The following is an 18,069-nucleotide window of genomic DNA, read 5'->3' as shown; positions in this document are numbered from 1 at the left end:
ACCCAAGCATGCTTGAAACTCATTCAAATGCAAGTGCTTCTATCTGTTGTCTTGATTGTTTCCCACTCATTCCTTTTGGTTTGGGGAACATGTCAAAATCCCATGCCCAGAGAACTTCAGGTAGAGTTCGAGGAAATGCTCAGTGGACAACCCAGGCAGGGTAAGGATCAGCATTTCCACACTACTCAGAGAATTTTTATTTTCAGGGATGGATTTTTAGCCCAATTCAAGTTGAAGAAAAGTGGTTTCGTGAAAATCGCAGAAAATTTTTTTTCAGAAACTCCGGGGTGCCTGGAGGTCGCGGTGCACCACGCGACAGTTGTATTCCAAAACTGAGACACTCAGATCACACGAGTACCCAAGCATGCTTGAAACTCATTCAAATGCAAGTGCTTCTATCTGTTGTCTTGATTGTTTCCCACTCATTCCTTTTGGTTTGGGGAACATGTCAAAATGCCATGCTCAGAGAACTTCAAGTAGAGTTCGCGGAAATGCTCAGTGGACAACCCAGGCAGGGTAAGGATCAGTATTTCCACACTACTCAGAGAATTTTTATTTTCAGGGATGGATTTTTAGCCCAATTCAAGTTGAAGAAAAGTGGTTTCGTGAAAATCGCAGAAAATTTTTTTTCAGAAACTCCGGGGTGCCTAGAGGTCGCGGTGCACCACGCGACAGTTATATTCCAAAACTGAGTCACTCAGATCACACGAGTACCCAAGCATGCTTGAAACTCATTCAAATGCAAGTGCTTCTATCTGTTGACTTGATTGTTTCCCACTCATTCCTTTTGGTTTGGGGAACATGTCAAAATCCCATGCCCAGAGAACTTCAGGTAGAGCTCGCGGAAATGCTCAGTGGACAACCCAGGCAGGGTAAGGATCAGTATTTCCACACTACTCAGAGAAATTTTATTTTCAGGGATGGATTTTTAGCCCAATTCAAGTTGAAGAAAAGTGGTTTCGTGAAAATCGCAGAAAATTTTTTTTCAGAAACTCTGGGGTGCCTGGAGGTCGCGGTGCACCACGCGACAGTTGTATTCCAAAACTGAGTCACTCAGATCACACGAGTACCCAAGCATGCTTGAAACTCATTCAAATGCAAGTGCTTCTATCTGTTGTCTTGATTGTTTCCCACTCATTCCTTTTGGTTTGGGGAACATGTCAAATCCCATGCCCAGAGAACTTCAGGTAGAGTTCGAGGAAATGCTCAGTGGACAACCCAGGCAGGGTAAGGATCAGCATTTCCACACTACTCAGAGAATTTTTATTTTCAGGGATGGATTTTTAGCCCAATTCAAGTTGAAGAAAAGTGGTTTCGTGAAAATCGCAGAAAATTTTTTTTCAGAAACTCCGGGGTGCCTGGAGGTCGCGGTGCACCACGCGACAGTTGTATTCCAAAACTGAGACACTCAGATCACACGAGTACCCAAGCATGCTTGAAACTCATTCAAATGCAAGTGCTTCTATCTGTTGTCTTGATTGTTTCCCACTCATTCCTTTTGGTTTGGGGAACATGTCAAAATCCAATGCCCAGAGAACTTCAAGTAGAGTTCGGGGAAATGCTCAGTGGACAACCCAGGCAGGGTAAGGATTAGCATTTACACACTACTCAGAGAATTTTTATTTTCAGGGATGGATTTTTAGCCCAATTCAAGTAGAAGAAAAGTGGTTTCGTGAAAATCGCAGAAAATTTTTTTTCAGAAACTCCGGGGTGCGTGGAGGTCGCGGTGCACCACGCGACAGTTGTATTCCAAAACTGAGTCACTCAGATCACACGAGTACCCAAGCATGCTTGAAACTCATTCAAATGCAAGTGCTTCTATCTGTTGTCTTGATTGTTTCCCACTCATTCCTTTTGGTTTGGGGAACATGTCAAAATCCCATGCCCAGAGAATTTCAAGTAGAGTTCGCGGAAGTGCTCAGTGGACAACCCAGGCAGGGTAAGGATCAGTATTTCCACACTACTCAGAGAATTTTTATTTTCAGTGATGGATTTTTAGCCCAATTCAAGTTGAAGAAAAGTGGTTTCGTGAAAATCGCAGAAAAATTTTTTTCAGAACTCCGGGGTGCCTGGAGGTCGCGGTGCACCACGCGACAGTTGTATTCCAAAACTGAGTCACTCAGATCACACGAGTACCCAAGCATGCTTGAAACTCATTCAAATGCAAGTGCTTCTATCTGTTGTCTTGATTGTTTCCCACTCATTCCTTGTTGGTTTGGGGAACATGTCAAAATCCCATGCCCAGAGAACTTCAGCTAGACTTCGGGGAAATGCTCAGTGGACAACCCAGGCAGGATAAGGATCAGCATTTCCACACTACTCAGAGAATTTTTATTTTCAGGGATGGAATTTTAGCCCAATTCAAGTTGAAGAAAAGTGGTTTCGTGAAAATCGCAGAAAATTTTTTTTCAGAAACTCCGGGGTGCCTGGAGGTCGCGGTGCACCACGCGACAGTTGTATTCGAAAACTGAGTCACTCAGATCACACGAGTACCCAAGCATGCTTGAAACACATTCAAATGCAAGAGCTTCTATCTGTTGTCTTAATTGTTTCCCACTCATTCCTTGTTGGTTTGGGGAACATGTCAAAATCCCATGCCCAGAGAACTTCAGGTAGACTTCGGGGAAATGCTCAGTGGACAACCCAGGCAGGGTAAGGATCAGCAGTTACACACTACTCAGAGAATTTTTATTTTCAGGGATGGATTTTTAGCCCAATTCAAGTTGAAGAAAAGTGGTTTCGTGAAAATCGCAGAAAATTTTTTTTCAGAAACTCCGGGATGCGTGGAGGTCGCGGTGCACCACGCGACAGTTGTATTCCAAAACTGAGTCACTCAGATCACACGAGTACCCAAGCATGCTTGAAACTCATTCAAATGCAAGTGCTTCTATCTGTTGTCTTGATTGTTTCCCACTCATTCCTTTTGGTTTGGGGAACATTTCAAAATCCCATGCCCAGTGAACTTCAGGTAGACTTCGGGGAAATGCTCAGTGGACAACCCAGGCAGGGTAAGGATCAGCAGTTACACACTACTCAGAGAATTTTTATTTTCAGGGATGGATTTTTAGCCCATTTCAAGTTGAAGAAAAGTGGTTTCGTTAAAATGGCAGAAAAAATTTTTTCAGAAACTCCGGGGTGCCTGGAGGTCGCGGTGCACCACGCTACAGCTGTATTCCAAAACTGAGTCACCCAGATCACACGAGTACCCAAGCATGCTTGAAACTCATTAAAATGCAAGTGCTTCTATCTGTTGTCTTGATTGTTTCCCACTCATTCCTTTTGGTTTGGGGAACATGTCAAAATCCCATGCCCAGAGAACTTCAGGTAGAGTTCGGGGAAATGCTCAGTGGACAACCCAGGCAGGGTAAGGATCAGCATTTACACACTACTCAGAGAATTTTTATTTTCAGGAATGGATTTTTAGCCCAATTCAAGTTGAAGAAAAGTGGTTTCGTGAAAATCGCAGAAATTTTTTTTTCAGAAACTCCGGGGTGCGTGGAGGTCGCGGTGCACCACGCGACAGTTGTATTCCAAAACTGAGTCACTCAGATCACACGAGTACCCAAGCATGCTTGAAACTCATTCAAATGCAAGTGCTTCTATCTGTTGTCTTGATTGTTTCCCACTCATTCCTTGTTGGTTTGGGGAACATGTCAAAATCCCATGCCCAGAGAACTTCAAGTAGAGTTCGCGGAAATGCTCAGTGGACAACCCAGGCAGGGTAAGGATCAGTATTTCCACACTACTCAGAGAATTTTTATTTTCAGGTATGGATTTTTAGCCCAATTCAAGTTGAAGAAAAGTGGTTTAGTGAAAATCGCAGAAAATTTTTTTTCAGAAACTCCGGGGTGCCTGGAGGTCGCGGTGCACCACGCGACAGTTGTATTCGAAAACTGAGTCACTCAGATCACACGAGTACCCAAGCATGCTTGAAACACATTCAAATGCAAGAGCTTCTATCTGTTGTCTTAATTGTTTCCCACTCATTCCTTGTTGGTTTGGGGAACATGTCAAAATCCCATGCCCAGAGAACTTCAGGTAGACTTCGGGGAAATGCTCAGTGGACAACCCAGGCAGGGTAAGGATCAGCAGTTACACACTACTCAGAGAATTTTTATTTTCAGGGATGGATTTTTAGCCCAATTCAAGTTGAAGAAAAGTGGTTTCGTGAAAATCGCAGAAAATTTTTTTTCAGAAACTCCGGGATGCGTGGAGGTCGCGGTGCACCACGCGACAGTTGTATTCCAAAACTGAGTCACTCAGATCACACGAGTACCCAAGCATGCTTGAAACTCATTCAAATGCAAGTGCTTCTATCTGTTGTCTTGATTGTTTCCCACTCATTCCTTTTGGTTTGGGGAACATTTCAAAATCCCATGCCCAGTGAACTTCAGGTAGACTTCGGGGAAATGCTCAGTGGACAACCCAGGCAGGGTAAGGATCAGCAGTTACACACTACTCAGAGAATTTTTATTTTCAGGGATGGATTTTTAGCCCATTTCAAGTTGAAGAAAAGTGGTTTCGTTAAAATGGCAGAAAAAATTTTTTCAGAAACTCCGGGGTGCCTGGAGGTCGCGGTGCACCACGCTACAGCTGTATTCCAAAACTGAGTCACCCAGATCACACGAGTACCCAAGCATGCTTGAAACTCATTAAAATGCAAGTGCTTCTATCTGTTGTCTTGATTGTTTCCCACTCATTCCTTTTGGTTTGGGGAACATGTCAAAATCCCATGCCCAGAGAACTTCAGGTAGAGTTCGGGGAAATGCTCAGTGGACAACCCAGGCAGGGTAAGGATCAGCATTTACACACTACTCAGAGAATTTTTATTTTCAGGAATGGATTTTTAGCCCAATTCAAGTAGAAGAAAAGTGGTTTCGTGAAAATCGCAGAAATTTTTTTTTCAGAAACTCCGGGGTGCGTGGAGGTCGCGGTGCACCACGCGACAGTTGTATTCCAAAACTGAGTCACTCAGATCACACGAGTACCCAAGCATGCTTGAAACTCATTCAAATGCAAGTGCTTCTATCTGTTGTCTTGATTGTTTCCAACTCATTCCTTTTGGTTTGGGGAACATGTCAAAATCCCATGCCCAGAGAATTTCAAGTAGAGTTCGCGGAAATGCTCAGTGGACAACCCAGGCAGGGTAAGGATCAGTATTTCCACTCTACTCAGAGAATTTTTATTTTCAGGGATGGATTTTTAGCCCAAATCAAGTTGAAGAAAAGTGGTTTCGTGAAAATCGCAGAAAATTTTTTTTCAGAAACTCCGGGGTGCCTGGAGGTCGCGGTGCACCATGCGACAGTTGTATTCGAAAACTGAGTCACTCAGATCACACGAGTACAAAAGCATGCTTGAAACACATTCAAATGCAAGAGCTTCTATCTGTTGTATTGATTGTTTCCCACTCATTCCTTTTGGTTTGGGGAACATGTCAAAATCCCATGCCCAGAGAACTTCAGGTAGAGCTCGCGGAAATGATCAGTAGACAACCCAGGCAGGGTAAGGATCAATATTTCGACACTACTCAGAGAATTTTTATTTTCAGGGATGGATTTTTAGCCCAATTCAAGTAGAAGAAAAGTGGTTTCGTGAAAATCGTAGAAAATGTTTTTTCAGAAACTCCGGGGTGCCTGGAGGTCGCGGTGCACCACGCGACAGTTGTATTCCAAAACTGAGTCACTCAGATCACACGAGTACCCAAGCATGCTTGAAACTCATTCAAATGCAAGTGCTTCTATCTGTTGTCTTGATTGTTTCCCACTCATTCCTTTTGGTTTGGGGAACATGTCAAAATCCCATGCCCAGAGAACTTCAGGTAGAGCTCGCGGAAATGCTCAGTGGACAACCCAGGCAGGGTAAGGATCAGTATTTCCTGACTACTCAGAGAATTTTTATTTTCAGTGATGGATTTTTAGCCCAATTCAAGTTGAAGAAAAGTGGTTTCGTGAAAATCGCAGAAAAATTTTTTTCAGAAACTCTGGGGTGCCTGGAGGTCGCGGTGCACCACGCGACAGATGTATTCCAAAACTGAGACACTCAGATCACACGAGTACCCAAGCATGCTTGAAACTCATTCAAATGCAAGTGCTTCTATCTGTTGTCTTGATTGTTTCCCACTCATTCCTTTTGGTTTGGGGAACATGTCAAAATCCCATGCCCAGAGAACTTCAAGTAGAGTTCGCGGAAATGCTCAGTGGACAACCCAGGCAGGGTAAGGATCAGTATTTCCACTCTACTCAGAGAATTTTTATTTTCAGTGATGGATTTTTAGCCCCATTCAAGTTGAAGAAAAGTGGTTTCGTGAAAATCGCAGAAAATTTTTTTTCAGAAACTCCGAGGTGCGTGGAGGTCGCGGTGCACCACGCGACAGTTGTATTCCAAAACTGAGTCACTCAGATCACACGAGTACCCAAGCATGCTTGAAACTCATTCAAATGCAATTGCTTCTATCTGTTGTCTTGATTGTTTCCCACTCATTCCTTTTGGTTTGGGGAACATGTCAAAATCCAATGCCCAGAGAACTTCAAGTAGAGTTCGGGGAAATGCTCAGTGGACAACCCAGGCAGGGTAAGGATTAGCATTTACACACTACTCAGAGAATTTTTATTTTCAGGGATGGATTTTTAGCCCAAATCAAGTTGAAGAAAAGTGGTTTCGTGAAAATCGCAGAAAATTTTTTTTCAGAAACTCCGGGGTGCCTGGAGGTCGCGGTGCACCATGCGACAGTTGTATTCGAAAACTGAGTCACTCAGATCACACGAGTACAAAAGCATGCTTGAAACACATTCAAATGCAAGAGCTTCTATCTGTTGTATTGATTGTTTCCCACTCATTCCTTTTGGTTTGGGGAACATGTCAAAATCCCATGCCCAGAGAACTTCAGGTAGAGTTCGCGGAAATGCTCAGTGGACAACCCAGGCAGGGTAACGATCAGTATTTCCAGACTACTCAGAGAATTTTTATTTTCAGTGATGGATTTTTAGCCCAATTCAAGTTGAAGAAAAGTGGTTTCGTGAAAATCGCAGAAAATTTTTTTTCAGAAACTCTGGGGTGCCTGGAGGTCGCGGTGCACCACGCGACAGTTGTATTCCAAAACTGAGTCACTCAGATCACACGAGTACCCAAGCATGCTTGAAACTCATTCAAATGCAAGTGCTTCTATCTGTTGTCTTGATTGTTTCCCACTCATTCCTTTTGGTTTGGGGAACATGTCAAAATCCCATGCCCAGAGAACTTCAGGTAGAGTTCGAGGAAATGCTCAGTGGACAACCCAGGCAGGGTAAGGATCAGCATTTCCACACTACTCAGAGAATTTTTATTTTCAGGGATGGATTTTTAGCCCAATTCAAGTTGAAGAAAAGTGGTTTCGTGAAAATCGCAGAAAAATTTTTTTCAGAAACTCCGGGGTGCCTGGAGGTCGCGGTGCACCACGCGACAGTTGTATTCCAAAACTGAGACACTCAGATCACACGAGTACCCAAGCATGCTTGAAACTCATTCAAATGCAAGTGCTTCTATCTGTTGTCTTGATTGTTTCCCACTCATTCCTTTTGGTTTGGGGAACATGTCAAAATCCCATGCCCAGAGAACTTCAAGTAGAGTTCGCGGAAATGCTCAGTGGACAACCCAGGCAGGGTAAGGATCAGTATTTCCACACTACTCAGAGAATTTTTATTTTCAGGGATGGATTTTTAGCCCAATTCAAGTTGAAGAAAAGAGGTTTCGTGAAAATCGCAGAAAATTTTTTTTCAGAAACTCCGGGGTGCCTAGAGGTCGCGGTGCACCACGCAACAGTTATATTTCAAAACTGAGTCACTCAGATCACACGAGTACCCAAGCATGCTTGAAACTCATTCAAATGCAAGTGCTTCTATCTGTTGTCTTGATTGTTTCCCACTCATTCCTTTTGGTTTGGGGAACATGTCAAAATCCCATGCCCAGAGAACTTCAGGTAGAGCTCGCGGAAATGCTCAGTGGACAACCCAGGCAGGGTAAGGATCAGTATTTCCACACTACTCAGAGAATTTTTATTTTCAGTGATGGATTTTTAGCCCCATTCAAGTTGAAGAAAAGTGGTTTCGTGAAAATCGCAGAAAATTTTTTTTCAGAAACTCCGGGGTGCGTGGAGGTCGCGGTGCACCACGCGACAGTTGTATTCCAAAACTGAGTCACTCAGATCACACGAGTACCCAAGCATGCTTGAAACTCATTCAAATGCAAGTGCTTCTATCTGTTGTCTTGATTGTTTCCCACTCATTCCTTTTGGTTTGGGGAACATGTCAAAATGCCATGCCCAGAGAACTTCAGGTAGAGATCGGGGAAATGCTCAGTGGACAACCCAGGCAGGGTAAGGATCAGTATTTCCACACTACTCAGAGAATTTTTATTTTCAGTGATGGATTTTTAGCCCAATTCAAGTTAAAGAAAAGTGGTTTCGTGAAAATCGCAGAAAATTTTTTTTCAGAAACTCCGGGGTGCCTGGAGGTCGCGGTGCACCACGCGACAGTTGTATTCCAAAACTGAGTCACTCAGATCACACGAGTACCCAAGCATGCTTGAAACTCATTCAAATGCAAGTGCTTCTATCTGTTGTCTTGATTGTTTCCCACTCATTCCTTTTGGTTTGGGGAACATGTCAAAATCCCATGCCCAGAGAACTTCAGGTAGAATTCGGGGAAATGCTCAGTGGACAACCCAGGCAGGATAAGAATCAGCATTTCCACACTACTCAGAGAATTTTTATTTTCAGGGATGGATTTTTAGCCCAATTCAAGTAGAAGAAAAGTGGTTTCGTGAAAATCGCAGAAAATTTTTTTTCAGAAACTCCGGGGTGCGTGGAGGTCGCGGTGCACCACGCGACAGTTGTATTCCAAAACTGAGTCACTCAGATCACACGAGTACCCAAGCATGCTTGAAACTCATTCAAATGCAAGTGCTTCTATCTGTTGTCTTGATTGTTTCCAACTCATTCCTTTTGGTTTGGGGAACATGTCAAAATCCCATGCCCAGAGAATTTCAAGTAGAGTTCGCGGAAATGCTCAGTGGACAACCCAGGCAGGGTAAGGATCAGTATTTCCACTCTACTCAGAGAATTTTTATTTTCAGGGATGGATTTTTAGCCCAATTCAAGTTGAAGAAAAGTGGTTTCGTGAAAATCGCAGAAAATTTTTTTTCAGAAACTCCGGGGTGCCTAGAGGTCGCGGTGCACCACGCGACAGTTATATTCCAAAACTGAGTCACTCAGATCACACAAGTACCCAAGCATGCTTGAAACTCATTCAAATGCAAGTGCTTCTATCTGTTGTCTTGATTGTTTCCCTCTCATTCCTTTTGGTTTGGGGAACATGTCAAAATCCCATGCCCAGAGAACTTCAGGTAGAGTTCGAGGAAATGCTCAGTGGACAACCCAGGCAGGGTAAGGATCAGCATTTCCACACTACTCAGAGAATTTTTATTTTCAGGGATGGATTTTTAGCCCAATTCAAGTTGAAGAAATGTGGTTTCGTGAAAATCGCAGAAAATTTTTTTTCAGAAACTCCGGGGTGCCTAGAGGTCGCGGTGCACCACGCGACAGTTATATTCCAAAACTGAGTCACTCAGATCACACGAGTACCCAAGCATGCTTGAAACTCATTCAAATGCAAGTGCTTCTATCTGTTGACGTGATTGTTTCCCACTCATTCCTTTTGGTTTGGGGAACATGTCAAAATCCCATGCCCAGAGAACTTCAGGTAGAGCTCGCGGAAATGCTCAGTGGACAACCCAGGCAGGGTAAGGATCAGTATTTCCACACTACTCAGAGAATTTTTATTTTCAGTGATGGATTTTTAGCCCAATTCAAGTTGAAGAAAAGTGGTTTCGTGAAAATCGCAGAAAATTTTTTTTCAGAAACTCTGGGGTGCCTGGAGGTCGCGGTGCACCACGCGACAGTTGTATTCCAAAACTGAGTCACTCAGATCACACGAGTACCCAAGCATGCTTGAAACTCATTCAAATGCAAGTGCTTCTATCTGTTGTCTTGATTGTTTCCCACTCATTCCTTTTGGTTTGGGGAACATGTCAAAATCCCATGCCCAGAGAACTTCAGGTAGAGTTCGAGGAAATGCTCAGTGGACAACCCAGGCAGGGTAAGGATCAGCATTTCCACACTACTCAGAGAATTTTTATTTTCAGGGATGGATTTTTAGCCCAATTCAAGTTGAAGAAAAGTGGTTTCATGAAAATCGCAGAAAATTTTTTTTCAGAAACTCCGGGGTGCCTGGAGGTCGCGGTGCACCACGCGACAGTTGTATTCCAAAACTGAGACACTCAGATCACACGAGTACCCAAGCATGCTTGAAACTCATTCAAATGCAAGTGCTTCTATCTGTTGTCTTGATTGTTTCCCACTCATTCCTTTTGGTTTGGGGAACATGTCAAAATCCCATGCCCAGAGAACTTCAGGTAGAGTTCGGGGAAATGCTCAGTGGACAACCCAGGCAGGGTAAGGATTAGCATTTACACACTACTCAGAGAATTTTTATTTTCAGGGATGGATTTTTAGCCCAATTCAAGTAGAAGAAAAGTGGTTTCGTGAAAATCGCAGAAAATTTTTTTTCAAAAACTCCGGGGTGCGTGGAGGTCGCGGTGCACCACGCGACAGTTGTATTCCAAAACTGAGTCACTCAGATCACACGAGTACCCAAGCATGCTTGAAACTCATTCAAATGCAAGTGCTTCTATCTGTTGTCTTGATTGTTTCCAACTCATTCCTTTTGGTTTGGGGAACATGTCAAAATCCCATGCCCAGAGAATTTCAAGTAGAGTTCGCGGAAATGCTCAGTGGACAACCCAGGCAGGGTAAGGATCAGTATTTCCACTCTACTCAGAGAATTTTTATTTTCAGGGATGGATTTTTAGCCCAATTCAAGTTGAAGAAAAGTGGTTTCGTGAAAATCGCAGAAAATTTTTTTTCAGAAACTCCGGGGTGCCTAGAGGTCGCGGTGCACCACGCGACAGTTATATTCCAAAACTGAGTCACTCAGATCACACAAGTACCCAAGCATGCTTGAAACTCATTCAAATGCAAGTGCTTCTATCTGTTGTCTTGATTGTTTCCCACTCATTCCTTTTGGTTTGGGGAACATGTCAAAATCCCATGCCCAGAGAACTTGAGGTAGAGTTCGAGGAAATGCTCAGTGGACAACCCAGGCAGGGTAAGGATCAGCATTTCCACACTACTCAGAGAATTTTTATTTTCAGGGATGGATTTTTAGCCCAATTCAAGTTGAAGAAATGTGGTTTCGTGAAAATCGCAGAAATTTTTTTTTCAGAAACTCCGGGGTGCCTAGAGGTCGCGGTGCACCACGCGACAGTTATATTCCAAAACTGAGTCACTCAGATCACACGAGTACCCAAGCATGCTTGAAACTCATTCAAATGCAAGTGCTTCTATCTGTTGACGTGATTGTTTCCCACTCATTCCTTTTGGTTTGGGGAACATGTCAAAATCCCATGCCCAGAGAACTTCAGGTAGAGTTCGAGGAAATGCTCAGTGGACAACCCAGGCAGGGTAAGGATCAGCATTTCCACACTACTCAGAGAATTTTTATTTTCAGGGATGGATTTTTAGCCCAATTCAAGTTGAAGAAAAGTGGTTTCGTGAAAATCGCAGAAAATTTTTTTTCAGAAACTCCGGGGTGCCTGGAGGTCGCGGTGCACCACGCGACAGTTGTATTCCAAAACTGAGACACTCAGATCACACGAGTACCCAAGCATGCTTGAAACTCATTCAAATGCAAGTGCTTCTATCTGTTGTCTTGATTGTTTCCCACTCATTCCTTTTGGTTTGGGGAACATGTCAAAATCCCATGCCCAGAGAACTTCAGGTAGAGTTCGGGGAAATGCTCAGTGGACAACCCAGGCAGGGTAAGGATTAGCATTTATACACTACTCAGAGAATTTTTATTTTCAGGGATGGATTTTTAGCCCAATTCAAGTAGAAGAAAAGTGGTTTCGTGAAAATCGCAGAAAATTTTTTTCAAAAACTCCGGGGTGCGTGGAGGTCGCGGTGCACCACGCGACAGTTGTATTCCAAAACTGAGTCACTCAGATCACACGAGTACCCAAGCATGCTTGAAACACATTCAAATGCAAGAGCTTCTATCTGTTGTATTGATTGTTTCCCACTCATTCCTTTTGGTTTGGGGAACATGTCAAAATCCCATGCGCAGAGAACTTCAGGTAGAGCTCGCGGAAATGCTCAGTAGACAACCCAGGCAGGATAAGGATCAGCATTTCCACACTACTCAGAGAATTTTTATTTTCAGGGATGGATTTTTAGCCCAATTCAAGTTGAAGAAAAGTGGTTTCGTGAAAATCGCAGAAAAATTTTTTTCAGAAACTCCGGGGTGCCTGGAGGTCGCGGTGCACCACGCGACAGTTGTATTCCAAAACTGAGTCACTCAGATCACACGAGTACCCAAGCATGCTTGAAACTCATTCAAATGCAAGTGCTTCTATCTGTTGTCTTGATTGTTTCCCACTCATTCCTTGTTGGTTTGGGGAACATGTCAAAATCCCATGCCCAGAGAACTTCAGGTAGAGCTCGCGGAAATGCTCAGTGGACAACCCAGGCAGGGTAAGGATCAGTATTTCCACACTACTCAGAGAATTTTTATTTTCAGTGATGGATTTTTAGCCCAATTCAAGTTGAAGAAAAGTGGTTTCGTGAAAATCGCAGAAAATTTTTTTTCAGAAACTCTGGGGTGCCTGGAGGTCACGGTGCACCACGCGACAGTTGTATTCCAAAACTGAGTCACTCAGATCACACGAGTACCCAAGCATGCTTGAAACTCATTCAAATGCAAGTGCTTCTATCTGTTGTCTTGATTGTTTCCCACTCATTCCTTTTGGTTTGGGGAACATGTCAAAATCCCATGCCCAGAGAACTTCAGGTAGAGTTCGAGGAAATGCTCAGTGGACAACCCAGGCAGGGTAAGGATCAGCATTTCCACACTACTCAGAGAATTTTTATTTTCAGGGATGGATTTTTAGCCCAATTCAAGTTGAAGAAAAGTGGTTTCGTGAAAATCGCAGAAAATTTTTTTTCAGAAACTCCGGGGTGCCTGGAGGTCGCGGTGCACCACGCGACAGTTGTATTCCAAAACTGAGACACTCAGATCACACGAGTACCCAAGCATGCTTGAAACTCATTCAAATGCAAGTGCTTCTATCTGTTGTCTTGATTGTTTCCCACTCATTCCTTTTGGTTTGGGGAACATGTCAAAATGCCATGCTCAGAGAACTTCAAGTAGAGTTCGCGGAAATGCTCAGTGGACAACCCAGGCAGGGTAAGGATCAGTATTTCCACACTACTCAGAGAATTTTTATTTTCAGGGATGGATTTTTAGCCCAATTCAAGTTGAAGAAAAGTGGTTTCGTGAAAATCGCAGAAAATTTTTTTTCAGAAACTCCGGGGTGCCTAGAGGTCGCGGTGCACCACGCGACAGTTATATTCCAAAACTGAGTCACTCAGATCACACGAGTACCCAAGCATGCTTGAAACTCATTCAAATGCAAGTGCTTCTATCTGTTGACTTGATTGTTTCCCACTCATTCCTTTTGGTTTGGGGAACATGTCAAAATCCCATGCCCAGAGAACTTCAGGTAGAGCTCGCGGAAATGCTCAGTGGACAACCCAGGCAGGGTAAGGATCAGTATTTCCACACTACTCAGAGAAATTTTATTTTCAGGGATGGATTTTTAGCCCAATTCAAGTTGAAGAAAAGTGGTTTCGTGAAAATCGCAGAAAATTTTTTTTCAGAAACTCTGGGGTGCCTGGAGGTCGCGGTGCACCACGCGACAGTTGTATTCCAAAACTGAGTCACTCAGATCACACGAGTACCCAAGCATGCTTGAAACTCATTCAAATGCAAGTGCTTCTATCTGTTGTCTTGATTGTTTCCCACTCATTCCTTTTGGTTTGGGGAACATGTCAAATCCCATGCCCAGAGAACTTCAGGTAGAGTTCGAGGAAATGCTCAGTGGACAACCCAGGCAGGGTAAGGATCAGCATTTCCACACTACTCAGAGAATTTTTATTTTCAGGGATGGATTTTTAGCCCAATTCAAGTTGAAGAAAAGTGGTTTCGTGAAAATCGCAGAAAATTTTTTTTCAGAAACTCCGGGGTGCCTGGAGGTCGCGGTGCACCACGCGACAGTTGTATTCCAAAACTGAGACACTCAGATCACACGAGTACCCAAGCATGCTTGAAACTCATTCAAATGCAAGTGCTTCTATCTGTTGTCTTGATTGTTTCCCACTCATTCCTTTTGGTTTGGGGAACATGTCAAAATCCAATGCCCAGAGAACTTCAAGTAGAGTTCGGGGAAATGCTCAGTGGACAACCCAGGCAGGGTAAGGATTAGCATTTACACACTACTCAGAGAATTTTTATTTTCAGGGATGGATTTTTAGCCCAATTCAAGTAGAAGAAAAGTGGTTTCGTGAAAATCGCAGAAAATTTTTTTTCAGAAACTCCGGGGTGCGTGGAGGTCGCGGTGCACCACGCGACAGTTGTATTCCAAAACTGAGTCACTCAGATCACACGAGTACCCAAGCATGCTTGAAACTCATTCAAATGCAAGTGCTTCTATCTGTTGTCTTGATTGTTTCCCACTCATTCCTTTTGGTTTGGGGAACATGTCAAAATCCCATGCCCAGAGAATTTCAAGTAGAGTTCGCGGAAGTGCTCAGTGGACAACCCAGGCAGGGTAAGGATCAGTATTTCCACACTACTCAGAGAATTTTTATTTTCAGTGATGGATTTTTAGCCCAATTCAAGTTGAAGAAAAGTGGTTTCGTGAAAATCGCAGAAAAATTTTTTTCAGAACTCCGGGGTGCCTGGAGGTCGCGGTGCACCACGCGACAGTTGTATTCCAAAACTGAGTCACTCAGATCACACGAGTACCCAAGCATGCTTGAAACTCATTCAAATGCAAGTGCTTCTATCTGTTGTCTTGATTGTTTCCCACTCATTCCTTGTTGGTTTGGGGAACATGTCAAAATCCCATGCCCAGAGAACTTCAGCTAGACTTCGGGGAAATGCTCAGTGGACAACCCAGGCAGGATAAGGATCAGCATTTCCACACTACTCAGAGAATTTTTATTTTCAGGGATGGAATTTTAGCCCAATTCAAGTTGAAGAAAAGTGGTTTCGTGAAAATCGCAGAAAATTTTTTTTCAGAAACTCTGGGGTGCCTGGAGGTCGCGGTGCACCACGCGACAGTTGTATTCCAAAACTGAGTCACTCAGATCACACGAGTACCCAAGCATGCTTGAAACTCATTCAAATGCAAGTGCTTCTATCTGTTGTCTTGATTGTTTCCCACTCATTCCTTTTGGTTTGGGGAACATGTCAAAATCCCATGCCCAGAAAACTTCAAGTAGAGTTCGCGGAAATGCTCAGTGGACAACCCAGGCAGGGTAAGGATCAGTATTTCCACACTACTCAGAGAATTTTTATTTTCAGGTATGGATTTTTAGCCCAATTCAAGTTGAAGAAAAGTGGTTTAGTGAAAATCGCAGAAAATTTTTTTTCAGAAACTCCGGGGTGCCTGGAGGTCGCGGTGCACCACGCGACAGTTGTATTCGAAAACTGAGTCACTCAGATCACACGAGTACCCAAGCATGCTTGAAACACATTCAAATGCAAGAGCTTCTATCTGTTGTCTTAATTGTTTCCCACTCATTCCTTGTTGGTTTGGGGAACATGTCAAAATCCCATGCCCAGAGAACTTCAGGTAGACTTCGGGGAAATGCTCAGTGGACAACCCAGGCAGGGTAAGGATCAGCAGTTACACACTACTCAGAGAATTTTTATTTTCAGGGATGGATTTTTAGCCCAATTCAAGTTGAAGAAAAGTGGTTTCGTGAAAATCGCAGAAAATTTTTTTTCAGAAACTCCGGGATGCGTGGAGGTCGCGGTGCACCACGCGACAGTTGTATTCCAAAACTGAGTCACTCAGATCACACGAGTACCCAAGCATGCTTGAAACTCATTCAAATGCAAGTGCTTCTATCTGTTGTCTTGATTGTTTCCCACTCATTCCTTTTGGTTTGGGGAACATTTCAAAATCCCATGCCCAGTGAACTTCAGGTAGACTTCGGGGAAATGCTCAGTGGACAACCCAGGCAGGGTAAGGATCAGCAGTTACACACTACTCAGAGAATTTTTATTTTCAGGGATGGATTTTTAGCCCATTTCAAGTTGAAGAAAAGTGGTTTCGTTAAAATGGCAGAAAAAATTTTTTCAGAAACTCCGGGGTGCCTGGAGGTCGCGGTGCACCACGCTACAGCTGTATTCCAAAACTGAGTCACCCAGATCACACGAGTACCCAAGCATGCTTGAAACTCATTAAAATGCAAGTGCTTCTATCTGTTGTCTTGATTGTTTCCCACTCATTCCTTTTGGTTTGGGGAACATGTCAAAATCCCATGCCCAGAGAACTTCAGGTAGAGTTCGGGGAAATGCTCAGTGGACAACCCAGGCAGGGTAAGGATCAGCATTTACACACTACTCAGAGAATTTTTATTTTCAGGAATGGATTTTTAGCCCAATTCAAGTTGAAGAAAAGTGGTTTCGTGAAAATCGCAGAAATTTTTTTTTCAGAAACTCCGGGGTGCGTGGAGGTCGCGGTGCACCACGCGACAGTTGTATTCCAAAACTGAGTCACTCAGATCACACGAGTACCCAAGCATGCTTGAAACTCATTCAAATGCAAGTGCTTCTATCTGTTGTCTTGATTGTTTCCCACTCATTCCTTGTTGGTTTGGGGAACATGTCAAAATCCCATGCCCAGAGAACTTCAAGTAGAGTTCGCGGAAATGCTCAGTGGACAACCCAGGCAGGGTAAGGATCAGTATTTCCACACTACTCAGAGAATTTTTATTTTCAGGTATGGATTTTTAGCCCAATTCAAGTTGAAGAAAAGTGGTTTAGTGAAAATCGCAGAAAATTTTTTTTCAGAAACTCCGGGGTGCCTGGAGGTCGCGGTGCACCACGCGACAGTTGTATTCGAAAACTGAGTCACTCAGATCACACGAGTACCCAAGCATGCTTGAAACACATTCAAATGCAAGAGCTTCTATCTGTTGTCTTAATTGTTTCCCACTCATTCCTTGTTGGTTTGGGGAACATGTCAAAATCCCATGCCCAGAGAACTTCAGGTAGACTTCGGGGAAATGCTCAGTGGACAACCCAGGCAGGGTAAGGATCAGCAGTTACACACTACTCAGAGAATTTTTATTTTCAGGGATGGATTTTTAGCCCAATTCAAGTTGAAGAAAAGTGGTTTCGTGAAAATCGCAGAAAATTTTTTTTCAGAAACTCCGGGATGCGTGGAGGTCGCGGTGCACCACGCGACAGTTGTATTCCAAAACTGAGTCACTCAGATCACACGAGTACCCAAGCATGCTTGAAACTCATTCAAATGCAAGTGCTTCTATCTGTTGTCTTGATTGTTTCCCACTCATTCCTTTTGGTTTGGGGAACATTTCAAAATCCCATGCCCAGTGAACTTCAGGTAGACTTCGGGGAAATGCTCAGTGGACAACCCAGGCAGGGTAAGGATCAGCAGTTACACACTACTCAGAGAATTTTTATTTTCAGGGATGGATTTTTAGCCCATTTCAAGTTGAAGAAAAGTGGTTTCGTTAAAATGGCAGAAAAAATTTTTTCAGAAACTCCGGGGTGCCTGGAGGTCGCGGTGCACCACGCTACAGCTGTATTCCAAAACTGAGTCACCCAGATCACACGAGTACCCAAGCATGCTTGAAACTCATTAAAATGCAAGTGCTTCTATCTGTTGTCTTGATTGTTTCCCACTCATTCCTTTTGGTTTGGGGAACATGTCAAAATCCCATGCCCAGAGAACTTCAGGTAGAGTTCGGGGAAATGCTCAGTGGACAACCCAGGCAGGGTAAGGATCAGCATTTACACACTACTCAGAGAATTTTTATTTTCAGGAATGGATTTTTAGCCCAATTCAAGTTGAAGAAAAGTGGTTTCGTGAAAATCGCAGAAA

This window comes from Atractosteus spatula, chromosome 4 (genome assembly GCF_055471065.1).
Source record: "Atractosteus spatula isolate fAtrSpa1 chromosome 4, fAtrSpa1.hap1, whole genome shotgun sequence".
Classification (NCBI taxonomy): domain Eukaryota; kingdom Metazoa; phylum Chordata; class Actinopteri; order Semionotiformes; family Lepisosteidae; genus Atractosteus; species Atractosteus spatula.
This window is presented reverse-complemented; position numbering follows the sequence as displayed.